Raw genomic sequence first — 20,256 nt, 5'->3', positions numbered from 1 at the left:
AGGATTAAAGTTCCTTTTATGCCTCCTATTTATGGCCACTTCAAGTTCTTTCCTCCCAATTCTGCAAAGAACTTTTAAAATGAAGGTGCCTGTCCAAGGAAACTGAACCTTGATCTCCCAAACTCTTTGAGAAACAGTCACTACTGTCTGAGCAGTGCAGGCCTGTAGGATGAAGGCCTGCAGCTGAGCTCCAGGGCTCTGCTAGGACAGTTTCTTAGTCTGTGCTGCAGTCAGCCCCAAGTGGTAGCAAGTGACTGTGTTTGTAACAGCTCCGTGGATTGCTCAGCAGAAGTCACTCTGGACATTCATGTCCCCCTGGCAGAAAACATGTGCTCAGAGTGACTCCCTGTGGCAGCTGAACCCAGCAAGACTGCAAAATTCAAGCAGATTAGGTTAACAACTCAGCATCAGGGTTTCCCCCCCTTTTTAACTCATCTATTTGTGTTTGTTTATTCCTGTCACCTAGCATCCAGGCAGGCCCCTGGAGTTTCAGACCTGGAGTTCTGAGCCCTGAAGCAGCTCCAGCAGCTACTTTGTAAATGAAGAACAAACAGAAAGAAAGGGACAGAGGAGTTCAGGTCCAGACGCAGTGCTCCTGCATGCCTTGCCCAGGCCAAGGATTCTTGCTCCAGAGCCTTAAAATCTCCACAGAACCCAGTAAAACTAACAGAGCTTTGTTTTGCTAAGGACTTGGGATCATTAAGGACAGTTGCTGGTGCCCTCTATTCCAGAGCCCCACAGTGACAAGATTAGTACTATAAGGAAGGAACTTTGGATCTTGTTCTTCCCTTCTGCCAGGTCTTCCTGTTTTCAGAAACACCCAGCTGACAGAGCATGTTAAGCAAACAAGAACATACAATCATTCTAGGACCCTCCGTTGAAACCCCACTGTCAGTTCTTAATAGTGACATTAAAACAGAAAGAAAAGCTTCATAACCTGAGCCTGCAAACCTGATCTCTAGCACTTACATGCCTGGCAGATGGCTCAGCAAGGACAGATTTCTGAGTGAGAAAGCCTTCCAGCTCTAGGACATGAGCACCTGCGCTAGACAGCACAGATGCAGCCTCCTGCAGGCTTGTCCAGCTCTTTCAGAAACCACTGCCCATGATCACTATGAGTCGGCAGCATTTCATTTTCATGAAGCAAATGTATGTGAGAGGATTTCCTAAGCTGCATCCTTCTCCTTAGATGGGGAGACAGTGTATCCTGGGTGGGAAGAGGAGGAGGAGGAAGAGTGAGTCAGCCCCACCAGCAGCCTGGACAAAGCCCTACAGAGAGGCTCCCGCCTTTTACACCTGAGAGCCATTTGCTGAGGTACTGCATGCGTGTGTGCGTGTGCGTGCACACACCCCATGAAACTAGGTCAGTGGAAGCGGGGCACAGAAAAGATGCAGCAGCTCTAGGTACTGTCTGTGCTCCCAGGTTGCAGGAAACCTGCCTATGCCTAACATAGTAAGTAATATTGCAGAGCAAACAAAGAAAAAAGCAACAAGCCATGTTTCCTCCCTCTCTGGCAGACATGTATCAAACGAGCCTAGGCTCTAATTTGCCAGACCAGCTTCTCTTGAGAGAAGACATGGCAATTAGGTAGTGGATATACTCCCATCAAAATGGGAAAAAAAAAAAAAGTCAAGGCTGGTGACACCAAACCGGTGGGATGGCGCTGGTGCAAACCCCCCCCATCAGCCCAGGGACTGGGCTCCCCCGTGTGACAGACATGTACCAGGCAGCCTGCAGACACTTAGCAGCTGGAAAGGGAGAAGGGCATTTCCAATGGACTTAAAAACGCATTCGTTTATCCGCCCAGACCAGAAAACTCCCTCTCCTCTTAGCAAAGGGGAAAACAATACTAGAGAGCCTGGGACTGACTCCTCACTGCAGGCATGTCAAACACCAGCGCTTTCACTTCTGCCAGCCTCAGCCACCACAGCGCCATGGGGATGAGGGAGAGGAAGCAATTCTCAAGCAGCTGGAGAACTGTATCATGGACTGTTCTTTGGGTTGGAACTGACCTTGCTCACCGCATCCAGCAGCAGGCTGCAAGCTGTCATTAATTACTAAAGTGCATAGGTAGAAACACACTCTCCAGACAGCATACACTTCCAAGGATATTATGAGCATGCAGACTACAGGAGAGATGTAGAGAGCTGGCTGCTTCAAGTGACTCAACTTCAGGGTACTGTCTGGTATACACCAAGCATCTGAGCTAAGGGATCAGTTTGGACAGGGCACACTCTTAGGCAAACACTATAATAACTACCAAACACGGCAAGCCAAAGATCTTTCCTAAGTCCTCCAGGCCATAGGCTTGTTTCGTTTTGTTTTGCAGGAGTGTGGATGCAGCAGAAATACTTCTTTGTGTTTGGAGTCAAGAAGTGGGAAGGATGCAAACTGCAGCACATTGCTGCTGGGAACTACCCATTCTACCGTGTCCTGTGAAAACAGCCCCATGAACATCCAGAACCAAAGCAGGCACTCATGGAAAAGCCGAAAGCAGGAGACCAGCAGAATCCCCACAGCTGGGGCTGAAGAAAGGATGTTTTGGTCTTACTCATCCTTTTCCATGGGGCACACAAACAGGAAAGAGGGAGAACAACCAGGATTCCTCATAAAGACTATGACCACCTGAAAGATCTCTCCACCTAAGTCCTACAACCAGCATGGTTTTGTATCAGGCCGAGATCTCTCCTCAGAAGAGGCCATAATAAAGGAACAAGAGAACTGAAGAAAAGAAAGTACCTGTACAGTGGAGACTTCACTCAAAAGTCACAAGTCAGAGTTGTGAGGAGGACAACATTCTGATGAGGACAGAGAAATCCAGGCCATCAAGACTTCTCTCCAAATGACTTCTACTATCAGAAGAGACACAAATTTGGCTTTTGTCCAAAGAAGCAAGATCCAAGAGTCAAGCCCTGGCCCACCCTGTCCTCAGCTCACCTTGCTGCTGGGAATCAGTGTCACCCCAAGTGCTGCATGAACACACACAAAATAAAGGCACCTGCTATTCTTACACACCTGGGACCTAAAACCAGTGTGATGACAGGGGTGGGGCTTCTGAAACTAAGAGAAATGATACAAGAACCCTTGAAGAAGGTTACTTAGCCTAAGAAAGAATTATTTGGAAATTATATTGTCAGGCAGGATTAGTACGTCACTTTGGAGCCTAGCAGAAAAAAAAAAAAGCACACTGCCCTAGTTCTGGGTTTCATTGGACTAAAGTGTTTAGCTTAGCAGTAATCACAGCTGTGTTTTCATAGGGCACGGTAGAACATCACACTGGTCGGCTGCTCAAAGCCACAGTGCTCATAGCAAGCTGCATCTACTGCACTTTGGCATTCAAAAAACACACACTGCCCAGTCTCTTGCTCGAATGTTATCGAGACCACCTCACCCTCCACATTCATGCCCTTCAGCCCTCCCCCCACTTCGTGCTAAAGACACAAAAGGCATAGAAAACCTCACGTCACTAATGAGTCAGCACACAGGAAAGTACACACTTGCTCCATGCCAGCAAGACATTCCCAGTGTGGGAGCTGAACATGGCATTGAGTGAATTTTCTAGTTGCAGATGTTTCTGGACTGGCTCTGCAAGGGAAGGGAGGCAGGCAGAACTGCCACCTCTACTCTCCCTGACACGTCCCCTAGCAGGAAAGCCACAGGGCTGCTCTTTCCTCCAGCCAGACCTCTCCCACCTCCTGTCTGACTGAAAGGACAGCAGTCTCCCCAGCTCCAATAGGAAGAAAGTCCAGAAACAACAGGGATGCAGAGTAGCTAAATCCATCAGCTCAGAGGGACAAAATAAAGGCAACAGCCAGGAGAAGAGGGGAAAAATAAAGAAAGGGATAGCAGGAGAAAAAATAAACGCTGATAGACACTCAAGGAAGAAGGGCAAATTAAGTTTAGTGAGTAAATGGAAAAATCCTTCAGAGATGAAACATCTTGCCCACCCACACCTTTAAAGGCTGTGCTGCCATCTCCGATGGATAAGGGTGCCTGCACTAGATGTGGCAGGGTAGAACAGACTTGAGTTTTGAATGTAACAGAAAATAACATTTTCTATTAAGTGAAAATTAAACACCCCCCCCCAAGGAGCTCTGAGCCAACCTCAGCCATGCCCACAGTCTCTGATGCGGTCTTCTCCTCTGCACGTGCGAGCACACACACGTGCATAGAGGCATCTCCTTCCTAGGCTGAAGCCAGTCTCCAGGCAGTAGAAAAGAATTTTTACTTTATTTTCTTTTTAAAAAAGGGACCTCCCATTCAAATATGGCTCATCTGAGGATGTGTTATCATGGCAACCATCCCCTCCCTGTCTGCCCCAGCATGGAGCGTATCAAACACACAGATCTGAATGATCTTGCACTGGCACAGGCTGTGACCAAGCCCCCTCATCCCCTCCAAACCCTCTCCAAGCTGAGGCTAGCGTGATTTGACATGAACCAAATCTGTCAATGGCTCAAGACAGACACGTGGGCAGTAATGAGCGGTGGAAAAAGTGTAGCACACTCCATTCAGCTCCAAACACTGATAAATAATTCAGGAAGAGAAATGCCGCAATACAGAGCACAGCACGGTTTAAAAATAGAACATGTGCCGATGCCAGAATGGAGGGGAAGGAGAGAAAAGCAGAGAGAGGTGGCATGAACTAAAGCATGGCTGTCAACAAACCAGGCAGCTCATGGATGCTGCAGCAACCTAGCTCTACATGTTGATCCCAGCAGATATTTATTTGCTTACCCTTTAAATTGGGAATCTAAACTTACTATTATTATTATTATTATTATTAACATGGCAACAGCAACCAGGGCTATCCCTTCTGGATCAGAGCCCTGCAGCAAGGCATACACCCAAAAAAAGAGAAAGAGCCTCCACGCTGAAGAGCCTGCAGGAAGCACATGGGTGGGAGAACGTAGAGGGAGCGCAGACCTGCCCACCCTCCCTGCGAATGCAGCAGCGACTCTGCAGCAGTTGGGGCACCAGCTGCCTGGTGACCAGGGACAGGAAACCCTGTGACCTCTGCGTCCCGCTCAGGTGGGGAGCACACATAAAGCTCAGAAAATGGAGGCCACGTTTTGAGAACTTATTTGGTACAATCTGCTTTCTACTGGGGGGGGGAGTGAAGGTGAAATGAGTGCCGACTGTTTCTAATAGGAAAGTTAGAGCCTTTTTCTCTATTCAGCTGTTCTCTTCTAAATCCAGCTACCTTAAATTCAAAGACTTGCACTCATCATTTGTAACATCAGTTGCTGGCCAACTGTCCCAACATTTATATCCAACAAGATTATGTAATACACAAAAAAAAAAATAAATATACTATAGAAACATCACCACCCTGTTAAGCAACAAGCACAAAGAGCTCAGAAAACTGTTCTCTCTAGATTGCATTGCCCTTCCCGCATTCAAAACTGCATGTTAAATAAACCAAAACAACACAAAACAAAAACTTGGTGGTAACCAAAAATATTCTGAACAAGTCTGCAATACAGCAGAAGTAAGGTTACAAAGGGTATTATCAGTTCCAAGGGTTCAGATTCCAAGGGTTCCTCCTTTTAGCTGTAGCGCCTAATACATTTCACATTTACTATTACTTATGAAGATACAGCCTACCCCAGTTGGCCACTGGGCTGCTCTAAAGAAAAGGATGGTCTCTCTAGGTTTTGAAGAACCTGTGAAAAATACTTTTGGTAGATGGCTGCTTTTTTCCCCCCCCTCACAGTTTAAAAAAACCCAACAACCACACCAGAAAGGCACCAATCTCTCCCTGCTTCCTTGTGAAGAAGTATGATATCAGTTTCCCAAGTACTTGTAAGACAGGAATATCCCATTAATAAGAAAATACAGAGTAATTTTTTGATGAGAAAAAAAAAATACTATCGTGTACAGTTAATTCAAAACCAAATAAATCTGTACACAGAAGCAGCTTTTCATAAATATTTTGGGGCATCCCCCCCAATATAAAACAAAAAGAGAATAAAAGCAAAGAAAAAAAAAAGAAAGTAAAAGACCACACAGAGGAAGTTCAATACACAGTCCTGATGCCTGCTTGCAAGGAACCTCAGTTGTAAAGAGAAAGTCATAAACAAGTGGCTCCTTTCGTTTCAGCAATGATCTCCCAAAATGTATTTTGCCATAAATTTGAACAAAGGTGAACAAAACTGTGTTACTCAGTCTTAATCACTGGAGCACTGCAAGGCAACATCTGTCTGCTTCTCTGAAGGGCAATTTTAATGGAAATCTTGCCTGAAACTGAGTATGTTGCCTTCCTGAGTTTTCATGGGGTCCTCCTACCTCATTCAACTACTAAGGTAAAATTAACTACATGATCACATGCGACCTGAAATGCGAACTGCTGCTCCGAAGATGCTGAAAAGAGGCTTTAAAGGGAGAGGAAATAGAAACACAAACTTGTGCTATAGCTGAAAAGCCCATGCTTCAATCGACCAGCTTCTCTGTGAGGAGGCTCCCACCTGAGGAAGTTGAGAGGAGGAACGAGCACTGGGCATCCTGCAAAACTTCCTGCCTCCTTCAGCTGCAGGCAGCCAGGAAGAGCCCGTGTCACTGCAGAACATGCACTGTATTTACAAAGCCAACCCACAACTGCCACATTAGGTCTAATTTTAGGATTTTCCCTCCCTTGCCTCAAAGTTGAGGCTTTCACAGTCCTATTTACACGTTCTACAAGCAGAGGTCACACACACCAGCTGGTGTCTGTTACTGGACACTGTTGAGTAAACAGAACTTGCAAGCCTGGCACTGAGTGGCCCTGAAGTTATCCAGGGTGGGTGATGTTGTCTTACAGCCAGTTACCATTTCTGGAAAGCATGTAATGTTACTTTATAGTACTAAAGGAAGGTGTAATGAAAGTAGTCCAAACACTGCCTTGGGACCTAGTAATTTTATATACATCATCAGAATTGCAGTTATGAAAATAATAAATCTCCCAACAGCCTCAGAATTTCTAATTTCAAAGTTTTGTACATTTAAAATATTGAAAAGCTCATAACTGACATCTGAAGTCAATCCCATGAACAATGAATGGACTTCCACATGTTAAAAAGCCATTTATGTCCCAGCCCCTGATTAGAGTATTGCTTGCTTGAGGTCACAGCAGGTAGCAAGTTCTCCCAGTCCAGCTCCTGCACCCCCAATGGAGAATTTTCCTGGATTACTTTTAGCCACCAATATTACTCAAGGGCCTCTTTCTACAATACCCAGCAACACTACTGCTGAACAAGTTGTCACAAAGATGCTTCCTCTCCAAAAATCACTCTGTATTTTACTAGTCCACTGGATACAAACTTAAAATTATCATAGAGAGTAGGCTTAAGAAACCAACTGTGGCTTATCAAGGCAGAGGGCACGACAGTGCTATACGTTTCAGTTCTGGGAGTTTTTAACTCTGGACACATGCTATGCCTGTATTGAAGGCTCCTCAGCCAAGGTTGACTTGATCACATAGAGACATGCTGTTACCAGGATCCTTTTGGGGGGGTGTGGGGTGGAGTGTGTGCATGGTACATAAAAAATAATCAGGGCCTATGCAATTGTGCTGACCTAATCCGTGTGCATCTCTTGTCCAACTAACATTTCAAGACAGCAGTCACTGTGAGAGTACTCTGACAGAACAGTTAACACCTCAAGAAGAGCCTTCCCATAAGTGACCAGAGAGAAAAGAGCCTGTTAATGCTCCCACTAGTGGCAAGGCAGAATCATGAGATCAATCCTTAGCACAGAATCCAGCCACAAGACACTGATGGTGAAGAAGCCAGGCTCACCAGTTCTGCCACTCACCAAACAGAGCATTTATTCATATAATTATGTTGGTACAACCCTCAGCACAGAGTCAGTTACAGGCCAGAGGTTTCATTATCCAAGTAGCCTGTTCCCAGAAGCAGCAGCTGTAACAGACAAGAACACTTACACCAATACAAACAGCATCAGGCAAAAGGGCTGAACTGCTTTCACTGTACCAGCACAGCAAAGCCTCACTGCTTAAGCTACTAAGGTCCATACATCACACATATGTGAAAGTTGAGATTTTTGCCAGTACCCCTTTGCCAGTATCAGGGAGCTATGCTCTGGCAAGACCACGTCTGAAATGCACCCAACAGAGAGGGTTTCACGTACATCCAGCTGGTGACAACAAGGTACACTGCCTCTGTAAACCCCATGTCCCTGTTTAAATCAAGCCAGATAATCGCAGTCCCAGCCTTGGTTTGAAACTGATCTGGGGGAGATGTGGGGAAGGACAGCACCTATGCTTTTGGGCTGAAAAGGGAGAAAGCAGATTTGTGGTTGGAGCAACCCCACCCAGTTGTGGAAGCAGAACACAAGCACCTCTGCTTTCCACCACATTCCGGATCTTCTTTCTCTTTTCTGTTCATGCTCTCTCCTCTCCCTCACAAGGATGGGGCTCACAGCACCTGTTTATTTTGGTTTGAACATGGGGAAGCAGCAGGACAGAATCCTATTTCGTAATAGATAGTATGCCTAAAGCCTCCCAAAAGAGGTCAGTTTCTGAGATACAGCAAACACCTTCTGTAATAAAGTGGCTCTCGTGTCTAAACTCAGCTCAGGAGAAATTAGCTTCTCAAAGAAAAGGATGTCAAAGCAATATAAAAATTTTAAAACTTCATTAAAAAAAATACAAGCGAGATGCTATAAAGAGTAGGCTGCATCTGCCCACACTCAATAATCATCACCAAAATTCACTGGGAGTCAGCAGTGACTCAGCCTGCGGTACACAAAGAGAGCTTGTGCTCCCAATACATAATGAAACTGGGCTTTATACAAAATCATAAATTCGCATGTGCCCCACTGACAACACACATGCAGGGGAATCCCAGCACTGACAGATAGGCGGGGAATCATCAGCCCCTTCCTCTTGCTGCTGCTCACACTCAGACACAAAAACATCTCTGCAGACGCACACCTCACCTTTGCTTCAATCCAGGAAGTAGGTCCTGTTGTCTTCCAGGTGGGTTTACTAGGACTCAGGAATCAAGACAAGGTTCAAAAAAAGATGGAGGAGAGTGTGCTATATTTGAAGGGGGAGGGAAACTAACTCTGGTCCTCAACTACATCCCACTATCCTTTCAAATGTCACCTTCAGCTCTGAAGAAAAAAATGAAAAAAAAAAAAAGAGAGAAATATATGCACGGTTTTATTAAACCGCTTCATTGTGTGAATGGATTAATCATACTTCCAGTAAAAACCTCAAGGTATACAGTTACTGCAGTTTGCCTCCTGCCCAATAGTCACAAGAAACATAGAGCTTTCTTACAGACTGTACTGTTTGCTCCCATACTCTTGCTGTCACATCACTTAAAAAATACATTTCTTATCTTTGCTGGCCTCCAGAATGACTCCTTCATTCAGGCACCCTCAGCCTTTTTCTCAGAACAACCAGTAGCTCCTATCAAAACTAACTGATAGAGAAGGCAACTCAGCAAATAAAAAAATTTGTCCTGTGGAATCAGGACTTTAGCAGCACCACACATCTGAGTTATAAACCCTTCTACCTGTTCACAGAAGGGCACCAGCCTGTGAGCCAGGAAAGTGCAGGACTCCTGAGTTCTTACCCTAGCTCAGCTCTGCCTTTTGATGCTATCTCAGCTATATAATTTCTTCTCCCTGTCTTCAAATCATCCACCTGTAAAACAGGGATTACATGCACCTACTCACACTGGGGTAGAAAGGATGAAAACATTAGTGCTGCAAACCCTCTTTCTAAATCCCTCAATATACAGTCACAGGCAGGGATAGGATGGGACAAGAGGGTAGGACCAAACCAGCTTTATTATCAGCCCCGTCTGTGGCAGTGACAGGGAAGGCCTCCCTGAACTTTGCCGCATTCCATTTCTGTGTTCCAATGGCCTCTCCAAGCAGCTTCGGCTACCAAAGCTCTTTGGGTCTCTACAGGCACTTGCCTTGTGCTCCAGAACAGAGAACACACAGGCTGGAGAAGCTGCTGTGACGCAACAGGCTTCTCTCTGGATTGCCCACACATAAATTTAACTTTGTGTAACACAGTGGGTATATGCCCTCTACTCACTTTTTTTTTCCCCATACATGCACACTCCATATGAAGTCATTTAACTTCAAGTGCTGACACTGGGAGAAGGAGAGAAGTCTTTAATAAAAGCCCTCTTGCTGCCCCACTGACTCTCGTGAGGGAGCCACCTTTCTGTCCTGAGCCCACCTAGTGCCTGAGTTGCCAGAACTTGGTTCTGCTCCTCGAGCTTCCAGTCTCTTCTGAGCTACAAAGCAGAGCAGACTCAGCTTAACCCACTGCCACACAGCTGCTTGGCAAATGCTAACAGTCATTTTGTCCTCATTTCTGTTTTCCCCACCAAACCCACCTGATGCCACCATTCAAGTTCCAGGGATGGCTGTATTTTTAGACATGTCTAAAGCAGCAGCTGTAAGAGAGAGATCTAGAAGGGATGTGCCTCCTGTGGCAGGGTTCTGGCCTCACCACAGCATTGCTACATCCTGTTTATTTTATCCATCGTTGTTCCACGTTCTGCCTGTACTTCCTGATATTATATTTCTCCAAATGGATCTATGTGAGAAGATTTATGAAGTGATGGGTATAATCCTGTAGCATCTATGGCAGCAATAGGGTCTGTGCAAGTGCTCACTGTGAGGAGTCACTTTGGTTATAGTTTTCCAAAAGCATTCGCATTTAGGCCAGACTAACAAGAGCCCTCCTTGATAAGGGCAGTCAGCGGGACTCCAAAAAGGTTTCCAAGAAGATTCAGTTAGGGACCTGTTACCTGCAGGATGATCTCCAAGGTCTTTGTTTCCAAAAGAGGCCAAGATGCCAAATTCAAATTCAGCATCAGCTGAAAATGGGTTTGGGATGCTTTTGAAGATGTTACCCGTTAAGAGTAAATTTTGGTTTCCATTATCATACACACAGTCCGACTCACAATTAGGCATCCTCTGCTTACACAGCCCCTCTCTTTAAAGGATCTCAAAGCTTCCCTCCCCCACCCCCAAGGCAATTTCTTCTAGAGGTCTGGACAGCTCCACACCTACTTTTCACAGACAAGGAACGGAAGGCAGGAAGGTCCCAGCTGTAAAGTTCTTGTGCCATGATTCAGAAGGAAGACATTACACTGAGTCATCAATTCAACCTATCACTTGAAACCAAGCTGTTGGGAAGCTTGCACTGGGAACAGACACATAGATTGTTATGCTTTTGTGTTGAACTTGGATTTAACAAAGCCAGTTGGGCAGCAGACACAAGAGTTTATTGGAAGCAAACTCTCTCTACTGCTTGAGGAGACTGGATAGTACCCGTCTCAACTCTCACTAAAGTCTCCAGAGATCTGTGTTGCCACTGTACTTGGGCTACATTTATGGAACCAGTTGAAAAGCATGCAGCTCATTTAGGTATCTGCACCTTCGTGTTGCCAGGCAGCTAATTTCTGAGTGAACCTAAAGCAGTTATCCAGAAGATAAAAATAAACAAGATATACACTAGATCATTGATGGATCTAAGCATCAATGAACCAAATTACAAGACCCTTCAGGAACTTGGTCAGGTCTCTGCAATGGTGTCAGAGCAGGTGGGGAAAGCAACAGCATTTGGGACATTGTAACTAGCATCATTCCACAACACTGGGTGAACAGCAGCATCTCTTTTGCCAGCACTTTCACACATTAAGCAAGTCAAATGTATTTTGAGTGCCTGATGACTGCTGAACATAGGGGTAATAGTAAGTCTCCTGGCTGGTTTTCCATAGAGTCACCATGCTTGGTCTTCAGAGCTGGGGTATCTTAATGGACAGAGATACAAAGCAAAATTTCTTGCTAGAGGAAGTTAATAGGTGGCGCTAATTACCTCCAATTCAGAGCCAAATCATCCCACAGATAAGCCAGAGAACAAGTCTTTAGGCTTGTTTAAAAAAAAAAACAAAACCCAAACCAAAAAAAGAGACATTATAAACACCCTTTTTCACCTTGTTTGAAGTGCTGGGAAGGATCAACAAGAATTAAAGGTGAATGCATTGACATAAACCCAGCTGCTTGCTGGAAACAGAGTCTACCTGGTCATCAACTCTTTTTGTATTCCACTGAAAAGAGGAAAGTACCCCACAAATTATACGAGCTTTAAGTTCTTTCCACCACCATGCCTTCTCCCCAGCGCAATGTTCTCTAGCAGGAGTGAGGAGACCATGCCACCAGAAGCTGGAGGTGCCAAGGTGATGCATCCATTTGCAAAGTCCATCAAAACAAACAGCATCCAAACATGAAGCACTTAAATATCCAGGGCTTTTAGCACCTCTGCAATAAACCACAAACATACAGCAACCAAATAATCTAATAATTCTAAACAGAGCAGTACTTATTTTTCTAGCATTAACTTCCAGAAATTTACACTTTAAAACCCAGCAACAGTCATGTAAAAAAAGCCACTAGAGAGGCAAAGTCAGCCTTTCAAGTCATATTAAGACCAGAAAGAGGAAGCCTTGATAACTTCATTCTGACAGAGGTGGCGATCCAAGGTCATGATTCTGGGCTCTATTCAAGCCCAGCCACTGCCATGCCATGCTATGAGCTCCTTAACAGTACAGAAGTGTCATCAACCCCCAGGGCAACTGATGTTCCTAAGGAACTGAGATCCGCAGATGAAAGAAATCAGGACGACAGTGGGTTGTTATTATTATAAACTAGTATTGACATAAGCTGGAAGCAGCATCCAAACCCAAACCTAACTATTCTACCTATTTAAGGCTGATGCTTTAGCCTCAGTTAGTGAGATGCAAATGCAGCATCAGCTGAAGCAATGCCTTCCCTTGTCACAGACCCAACAGAGTTAATCAGCACTGCCACTTATTTCTCTGACCTCTTCAAGTCTTTAAGATACACCGTCACCTACAGCTGCAGCTCTGGGCACTTCCAAAATACGTAATTAAAAAAAGATTCAGGCCAAGGTAAAAGTTAAACTCACTTGGCCCACAGGGCTTATTTCCTCCCAACATTACACTTCCCTACCTGGGCTATGTCAACAAGCAAAGACACAAACGTTTTCTGCCTTTTATTTACTTCAGGGGCTGAAGAACAAGTTACAAGTTTTCTGACCCTGTAGTGAGTGGGTTCATCATAATTTCAACAGCTATCAAGTCACATTGATGTGGGTTTCAATCTCTGCTTGAGGGGTCTTTGGATCAGGCCACAAAAGTATGTTTGTGAAGAAATGAAGGCAAGAAACACAACTTGGCACAGGCATGCAGAGGAAGTATCAGAGGCACGGAATATTGGCAAGATCATTTTACTAAGACTTTAGCCAAATAATAGCCCTTTGAGAGGTCTTCAGCACTCAGGTGCCAAGCTGCATTTCCTGCCTCTCACTGCACCATTACAACGGTCTTCCTGCTTTGAATTACTCAGAAAACAGCAGTTTGTTGAGCGACCCAAAACCTGCTGTACTTGAGGAGTGACTTGGGGGGGGGGGGCAGGGAGGAGGAAGGCAGCCTCAAAACCTACTCTGAAAGTTTTGATACCTAATCTGCTGTATAGCTTCTTTGGCAGCCACCTTCTCCGTAAAAAAAAACCAAACAACCAACCAATCAAGTTCTTAAAATTAGTACTGATCTAGTTGAAGTTTACTATTAAACAGCACAATGAGATTAAGTACACTGCATACATGCATATATACACTTGCAAATGTCGGTGCTGGGACTATCTGCACGCATTCTTCACGGTTTTCATACAACTCTGTCCCTTCACCTGATTCTAGGTAGGCACTATACAAGGACACAGTTACTTATAGTTATCATTTCTCCAATATACTTACTCTCTTCTTCATCCATCAGCATCTACCATATGAAGGAAGACAAGAAATAAAAGTTAAAATAGATAGATTGGGATTCTGGAAGACAGTGGGAAAAATCCAGACTCCACTGCAATCAGAGAAAGCTTAGGTTCACACACCGCATTTACAAATAATTGTAAATGGGTACAGGGTAGAGTGGTGGAGGTGAAGACAACACCCGAAGAAAGGCTGAGAGAGTTGCAGTTCAGCCTGGAGAGGAGAAGGCTCTGGGAAGACCCTATTGTGGCCTTTCGATACTTAAAGGGGGCTTATAAGAAAGATGAAGAAAGACTTTCTATCACAGCCTGTAGTGACAGGACAAGTGTCTTAAACTGAAAGATAGAAAGCAGATTTAGATTGGATATAAGAAATTCTTTTATGATGAGGGTGGTGAGACACTGGAACAGGTTGTCCAGAGAAGCTGTGGATGCCCCATCCCTGAAAGTGTTCAAAGGCAGGTTGGATGGGGCTTTGAGCAACCTGATCTAGCAAAAGATGCCCCTGCCCATGGCAGGCAGGTGGATGTGATGATCTTTAAAAAGGTCCCTTGCAGCCCAAACCATTCTGTGATTCTAAAAGAACTTAAGCACTGAAAGGAAGCTAAGCCTGGGACCAGTCCTACAGACAAATACGCTTTTTTTTTTTTTTTTTTTTTTTTCCCTAATGTGCGATTTCTAAACCTTCACCTTGAAAATGGGGTTTTAGAATAGCAGAACTGACACAATCTTAAATTTAGCAACACAAATGGCATCACTACTATAAGGGGAACTTGATGCATCTGTGCTCTGATGAGAAGATAGGGTATCACAGGCACAACAAGAGGTACTGTAGAACAGCTGGAAGAAGGGATTTGACATGCACATTTCCCCACTGCTCTGATCCACAGGCCAGCACTGAATAAGAGGGTCTGTTTCTCCCACAGACAATTCTTTGCCCTCAGTACAGCAGTTTCCATCCCCTTTAATTCAGTTGACCAGGCCTCTCTATTCCCTCCAATCCTTTTTAAAGCCTGCTACAGACAACCTGTGACAGCTACAACAGGGACAGACAAGAACAACAAACATTTCTTCAGTTTCTGTGAAATGCTGCCACCCCTTCTCCCAACACTAGCTACGCCAGGCTATAGCAGTCCTGGGTCCTTATGCAACAGTTTTCCAGTCACAGAGATAGCAGCCACATGTAGTTTGGTAAGTTCTCTGGGACTTGCTTACTTATACATCCATCTTACTTAGGAAGGTGTTAGCTTACTCTCAGGCCTTAGCTTTTACTTAACTAGAACAAGGAATGCAAAGATGCAATGATGTAACTCCAGGGATAGCATTAAACCTGATATTAGTCAAGTCAGTACAGCTTTGGACATATATAGTACACCACGCTAAACCTTGTTTGCTGGGTTTAGCTCACACTTTTCACACAAGCCAAAAAAATATATGCAGCACCATGATGTTTAAACCAGCTACATCACGTTTCTAGTTAGTTGTGATGCAGAGCAGTGCAGTCAAAACACCCTGTCAATGCTCTTAACCATAAGGAAAACTCAAAAACTTAAGCCCAGCAAAACGACTTCTAAAATAGTCACCTAGCAGTAAGTCTGTAGGGAGCCAGAAGCAACTGTTTAGACAGAGAAAGAAATACTGTATTTGCCCCTATAAGGGATTAACTTCTCTGTCAGCTAGCACACAGTTCTGCACATCATACAGCAGGCTGCTGAGAAAGGCTCTAGGTAAAGCTGGAACCAGAAAAACAGAGCTAGTTTTATGCAAGCATGGTGCCTGGGTAAATGAGATTGTGTTTGGGACCCCAAGAAGCATCACCGTATGAGTGGTACACGAATAGAACAGCTTCCTCTGGCATCTCGGCAAGAGACAATCCACAGGTATCTAACAAACTCTAACACTGCAACTCACAGGATCTAAGAGGCCACAGATTCATTATGTTCTGGCAAGCTGGACAGCTAGATTTACAAGTATCTGCTTCTTCTAGGGGAGACCACAGATCAGGTCACCAAAACAGCAACAACCAGCAAAGACAGCTGACAAGAAATCTGAGAGAAAACTAACTAGTTCCTTTAGTTCCACTCTGCTGAATGGACTACCAGCCTAGTGACTTGACCCTCACAGGTCAGATGGCTGCAGCTCAAAGCAGCACTTGCCTAACTAGCATTATATATTTCTGAATGGAGAGACATGCAGCTACACCTCAGACTATAACCTCTCAATTTAGATCCTAGAATGGTTTAAGCAAACAAAGCTACCATGACTCAGCCAAAGAGAAGGACAATGCTATGAACCACTGTCCAGTATTGTTAAATCACTCAGGGTTTCATCTCGTTCATGCTATATGCAGGCAGCTCAAACTGTCCCTCAGGAACCACTCAGAAAAACAGCAATGCCTGGTAACTAAAGGGTCAATTGACTCCATATCCTACTCACCTCTAGGGCACCAGTCCCCAGTCAGTCCACACACGTGAGCAGAGGGAAGAGATAAGAGAATGGACCATATCCGAGGGGTGTTTCTCCTCCACAACTGGCAGGAGTTGATTTGGGAGTCTTAATCCAGCTCCTCAAAGACCAGGTGGCTTTATCCAGCAAAGCATCATCACTGCAAGCAACCTGTTGAGATCCATCCTCACTTGTGCAATCCCTGGAGTCTGGGGTAATGGTTTACTATCCAGTGAAGCTGCCATCAAACACCACACTTTGCCATCTTGATGGACAGAGAAGAAAAAAATCAGTCTACTGTCTTTCCTCATCATCTAGTTTGTTCCATTAAAAAAAACCCCAAACCAACCCTTTCATTTGTAAATACACACACACACACTGGAATAAGTTTCCAAAGTTTTCTATGCAGATACAACCTGTCCTTGCATTACAAAGAAACAGGAATGAGCAGAGGGAAATCTTTACCATCATACGTTTAACAGCTAGTTGAATACACAGAGAGCTGTGAATGGAGAACACCTACACAAAAAAAAAAAAAAATTCAGCAAATCATCTGTGAACCACTGAATTGCCATTTAATCAGGAAGGAAGATTAAAGCAACCCTGTACGATTTAATGAAGAATTTCCAGCACAAGTTCAAGGAGAAGGACACAGAGGTTACATCAGTCAGCCTTAATAGACTACAGGTAGCAAACAGGATAGAAGTAAAAAATAATGGAGCATAAGGAATCAGAACTATCTGAAGTAACCACAGGGAAAAAGGTCCCAGTTCTTAAAGGGAGATGGAGAACAGGTCAAGGCAAGAGGTGAAACAAGATTCTCAACAAGTACCAGTGACAGAAAGCCAAACCAAGTCCAGCCACGTGTGGAACTTCCCTGCATGCTGCCAGCAGGAAAAGGAGCACTGAGACAGAGATTTAGAATTAAGAAGGGCACTGCTTTGATTTGTAAAAAGGCATGTGTTCACCTGCTTTCTGACAAGCAAACCAGGTCCCACAAGATACTCTCACTGCTCCCTATGCAGATGGAAGGAAAATCTTGTGCAGACCAATGATGAGTGGTATCTGTGGCCTACAGCGTGCTCTCCCCTAGAGTATCTGTTCTTTGAAACGCCAGCCAGCCTTAGCACAGCTCTGATGTTCCGTGGGGCTTGAAGAAGCAGCCACAACACCATACCAAAGAGTCCCCCCACCTGCCCCTGCCACAGTCCCTACTGTTAGGACATAACTCTTCAGTCTACCCTTTGTTTGGTGATAAACAGGCTCTAGAGCTTGGCACTATTTCCAGCTCCCCAAGCAGGTTATCTCCCTTGATCAAGTTTTCTTTCCAGCACCTCTGTTCCCCAACCCTTTGGGTTCCTTACACTTTCTAAGATCTGACTTTGCTCCAAAATTGAAGACAGCCAGTAGTTTGCACCTACTGAACAACTCATGAAGGATTAACGGCAGCTCTGCATTTCCAGATCATGTTGCATCTGAACCGTCGAGTGGTTCAGATTCTAATGGATCACTTTGCATGAACAGAGGCTGCAAAAGCAGCAGAAGCCATAATAAAGTTTCCTTGTACTCATAATGACAGTGGCATCCTTGAGCTTTAAGAAAAATAAAGCCTGTCCTGGAAAGTTGGAAGCTTGGCACTTCTGCCAGAAGCTTGCTTAGTGTCACTTGCAGTGAAGCTAGTTCCCTTACCACTCCCACTACTGAGGCACACCTAGCTGTATTATCAGCACATATGGCTACAAATACACCTTCTTTTTCCAGACATCTTTTGTCAGCACTGAAACTTCACAAAAGTATACAAAAACCTGGCAGAACTAAAGCAGTTGAGTTCAGCTTTAAGGAGCTCAGGAGAAAAGCTAATGCATTTCTGAGCTGATCAGTCTCGATGTTAAGAAGATACCTACAAGCAACAGGTCATTCAGATTAGACAGATGCACTGAGTAGGGTGCTTGGTAGTATCTGCAAGCTGGTAAATCAGCTCCCAGGAATAGGAATCAATTCACCCCTCTGAAAAATCTAACACCTGGGTCTGGGTACAATGACACTATGTGAAACCAACGCAGACAGATCTCAGACAAAAAAAATGCAAGGGAGGTGGCATGATCATCCATGCCACATTTTACCCAAGATAAAAAACTGGAAACCAATGTGGGGGCATTTTAACTGGAAGTCACAAGTTCAGGAATGAACAGCAAGGATTCTGGTGACACTCCTTCCCACTTTAAAAAAAATTATTATTAATTATTAGGAGCAGGGAGTTGCCTCACAAGGAACACTTCACAGTCCAGGGGGCTGTGTGTAGCACTGCTGAAGGGCAGAAAACAACAAGAGCGTAAACCTTATGTCCAAACTAAAATTCAAGGCAACATCTAGAATGGGTCTGTACAGCCAGCCCTGATATCCTGACCACTGATCTTCATTGCTTTTGATAGATAAGGTAACTGTAGTACAGGTCAGCCAGGCTCACCAACATGTAGCACACTCACTAGAGTGAACAGTCAAACTTGAGGATGCGGTGGAAACAGGTGAAGACATGGCAGAAAAGGGCATATCCTGGGACAGAATGAAATAAGAGGAATCTTACACCAAACCCTGTGCAGGACGAGTGTGTTGGAGTAAGTCAAAAGGACACTGCTGTAGCAGAAGCAAGTACAGACACTAGAAAGAACAGAGGCAAATATGACTTTACCAACAAGTTCAGATTCTCTGTGGCCTAACAGAGCTGGAATAGCTGCTCAACAATCGATAATGAAAGAGACAGCAGAAAACCACCGGGTCTGCACACCACCCTCAGTGAGCCAGTTAAGTGCCCAGAGCCTTGTCCACCATTTAAAGAGCTGGCACTGTCTTTGCACCCCAGATCTACAGTGGCCTTTTAAAAGGCAAACACCCTCCTACAAGCAGTTTGTGAAAGACAGCGCATCATCAAGCCCTTCATAAAACCAGAGACCAGTGCAGCAGCCTAGGCCTGTGCTCAGATTTCTTACCCATCTCAAAACATAAAAAAGGGCAGAAAGACCAATGACTGAAAACCATAAAAAGCTGTCATCGATGAAAGAGATAATCTAGATCAAATTCTAAGGGAAGGGATTAAAAAAGATTCACACAGTGAGAGAAGAGAGGTCACAATCCACCAGCTACATCTATTTACACACTGTATAAGGCGCTCAGAAGGACAACCTCGGATCCGTTTTAAATTGTCTGATAGAGGAAGAATTTAAGTAACATCAACTTACCTGTGAAACTTGCTGCCAGAATATTGCACTGGCAGGAGTCAGGGGCAACTGACACTCAGGCAGATAGTCCAAACATCTACAGGTACCCCAGAAAGTCCTGTGAGGATTTAAACGAGTCAAAGTGCAGAGAACACCGAGTAACAAGTAGCAAGACAACCCTCACACATACCCCATTAGCGGCCTGCTCAGACTCTCTGAAATCCCTCCTGAATACTCTCCAACCAAGACAGAAGACAACTAATTCTCCAGCAGTTTTACTCTTGTTTTTACACAAGGCAGGGTCCGAGAAGTCAAAAATATTTCCAGGAAAGTTTCAAAGCAAAGACGCTGTGAAGATACCAGAAAACCTTAGTGCTCTTCCCAGACACAGGAATGGATGACACGAGGCCTCCTCTCCCACCTGTTGCGAGAGGCTATGGAGGAAGGGGAGCAAGTGCTGCACTGCACGCAGAAGGTTGGGAAACAAGGCAGCCACAGCAAGCTCAGGCACATTTCGGATCGCACAGGGATGCCCCTTGCATCCGGGTCAGCCACAGATGCACGGTGCAGGGGAGCACCCAGCTACCATGTGCTCCGCCAACTTGCCGAGGCAAGCGTCCCGCTGCGAACTCCTCCACGCACCGACACCGCGGCGAGTCCCGCAAGCCCCGCCGGCCAGCAACGCCCGGAGATGGCGGAGAACCAGCCGGACACCGACCCCGAGAGGGGCAGCGCGGGAGTCGGACACCGCCTCCGGGCGCGCCCTGCCGACAC

General features: G+C 45.1%; 1 protein-coding gene across 2 annotated transcripts in view; it reads right to left on the bottom strand.

Annotated features, from left to right (window-relative positions):
- R3HDM2 (R3H domain containing 2) overlaps nt 1-19,583 on the bottom strand; it is a 60,597-nt gene extending 41,014 nt beyond the window's left edge. The window contains exons 1-2 of one of the 2 annotated variants that reach the window (XM_026866938.1): nt 19,504-19,583; nt 16,259-16,532 (exon numbers count right to left, since the gene is read on the bottom strand). The gene's annotated coding sequence lies outside the window, so the exon portion shown is untranslated. The remainder of the gene's footprint in view (nt 1-16,258; nt 16,533-19,503) is intronic. The other variant, XM_026866941.1, reaches the window with a different exon arrangement.
- Nucleotides 19,584-20,256: the final 673 nt, after the last annotated feature.

This window comes from Athene cunicularia, unplaced genomic scaffold (assembly GCF_003259725.1).
Source record: "Athene cunicularia isolate RWA unplaced genomic scaffold, athCun1 BOjh376285_part1, whole genome shotgun sequence".
Classification (NCBI taxonomy): Eukaryota; Metazoa; Chordata; class Aves; order Strigiformes; family Strigidae; genus Athene; species Athene cunicularia.
This window is presented reverse-complemented; position numbering and strand designations above follow the sequence as displayed.